General features: G+C 44.9%; 1 pseudogene across 1 annotated transcript; it reads left to right on the forward strand.

Moving 5' to 3' along the window:
- Window positions 1–907: 907 nt before the first annotated feature.
- LOC310779581 (hsp90 co-chaperone Cdc37 pseudogene) lies at window positions 908–1,996 on the forward strand (annotated as a pseudogene). Its single transcript has one exon. The product of its transcript is annotated as a hsp90 co-chaperone Cdc37 pseudogene (transcript).
- Window positions 1,997–2,257: the final 261 nt, after the last annotated feature.

The following is a 2,257-nucleotide window of genomic DNA, read 5'->3' on the forward strand; positions in this document are numbered from 1 at the left end:
TACTGAGCTTATTGCTCTGTGTAAACTCAACGTCGTATCCTGACAAATATACCTGGGTGAACGAACGTCTATATTTCAAAGCCAGTCTGAACGGAACAGCCTTAAACACATGCAATAAATCAATGTTAAAAACATCCATGTTGGCATTAACATTGTATTAGCTTATTTATGGGGCTATCGTACCTAGCCTTTGTTTGTGAGATACCATGCAAGCATGTTAATTTATCAGCGAGAGCTTGCTTGGGCTTAAATGCTCGCTGTCGGTTCAATCCATTTTGTGCTTCATGCGTGTCACTGCGTAGGTGCTAGATCAAGACCTGCTGCTAATGTGTCACCATAGTCCTTACTTAATTTGGTTAAAGGGCAACAAGTAAATCATTTTTTTGGTAAAAGTCATAAGTCATTTATAAGCCTTTAGTTAATGATGAATAATCATATACAAAACATTCATTTACATTTGGAGATTATTCATAAGTGCTATGATAACGTATCACAAATGTGTTGTACGTCATCTCTAAACTTTTAGTAAAAAGCACGGCACTACAAACTTCAAAGTGTTCCTCACCTGTTATAAATGATGTGTGAATCATTTACAAGGCTTTCTATATAATAATAATAATAATAATTCATTTATTTTATATAGCGCTTTTCAAAACCCAAAGACGCTTAACAGTGAAACAAAAGACAAGCAACAGGCAACAGCAACAGGCAACAGATACAGGTAACAGGCAACAGATACAGGGAACAGGTACAAGAGAATAAAGTCAGAATTCTGAGATTCTGAGTTACAATTGATGTCATCCACTGATGTCACTCGAGCAATTGTGATGTCTTCAGTAAGTGATGTCACCAGTGATGTCAGCAGTGATGTCTGTATGTTTAATTGTCTGACATCTTGCTAGCAATAATGTCTAGAATAGACTACAGCGTGTGGGACCACATTGAGGTCTCAGATGATGAAGATGACACCCACCCAAACATTGACACACCCAGCCTCTTCAGATGGAGACACCAGGCACATGTGGATCGAATGGAACAATTTCAGAAGAAGGGGGAAGACTTGGAGAAGGCACTTGCTGAGGCCAAGCATAAGCTGGCAGATGCACAGAAGAAAACAGGAGAACTGGCCAATTCAGCAACGGATGACGCCAAAGCAGAGTTGAGCAAGGCCCAGGCTGAGGAGAAGAAACTGAAAAAAGAAGAAGGAGATTGTGAGAAGAAACTGGACGAGCACCGGCGGGAAGAGAAGAAGATGCCGTGGAACGTGGACACGCTCAGCAAGGAGGGCTTCAGCAAGAGCGTTGTGAATGTCAAGCCCGACCCCAGCAAAGACACAGAGGAGGAGAAAGAGCAAAAGCACAAAACCTTTGTGGAGAAGTATGAGAAGGAGATCAAACATTTTGGCATGATGCGACGTTCTGATGAGAGTTATAAGTACCTCTCTGACAACCCTCATCTAGTATGTGAGGAGACTGCCAACTACCTGGTCAGCATGTGCGTTGACCTGGGAGTTGAGAAGAAACACGCACCGATGGAGCAAGTGGCCCATCAGACCATAGTCATCCAGTTCATTCTGGAGCTGGCAAAAGGCCTCAGGGTTGACATTCGCGCCTGCATTTGTCAATTCTTCACCAGATTTAATATGGCAGACCAGCAGCATCAGGAGGCTTTCAATGATGAGCTGAATTCATTCAAGGAGCGAGTTTGCGGCAGGGTTCAAATCCGCTTCGAGGAGCACAAAGAGCGTGAGCGGCAGAAGCGCTTGGGGCCCGGAGGGCTCGATCCTGTTGACGTGTACAAGTCGCTCCCTGTCGAGATGCAGAAATGCTTTGATGACGAGGACATCCGAATGTTACAGGACGTCATGAGCAAGATGGACCCCACGGAGGCAAAGGGCCACATGACGAGATGTATAGAGTCGGGGCTCTGGGTCCCCAACTCCAGGGCAGACGACGGTGTGTCCTATGAGGAGGTGGAAGAAAATACGAAGGAATGACCAACGCTGATTTCATGATATGACTATTGCTGCCCCCTATGTGTCGTTTGTTGCCCGAGCCTTGCCAGACTATCCCTATTCTCCACACTTGGTTTCAGGAGAGAGTCTGGCTCAATTAACTCTTATTCTGGTATGGGGGCGGGGCGGATTCTCCGTTATCTTTACAACCATCCACCGAAAGTACCAAGCAGGCCTGCTTTATTGCACAATCCAAATCTTTGTCCAAACTTGCCATTTTCAGCGTGTAGGTTGCCAGCTTGC

This window comes from Poromitra crassiceps (genome assembly GCF_964638095.1).
Source record: "Poromitra crassiceps genome assembly, chromosome: 7".
In the NCBI taxonomy this organism is placed as follows: Eukaryota; Metazoa; Chordata; class Actinopteri; order Beryciformes; family Melamphaidae; genus Poromitra; species Poromitra crassiceps.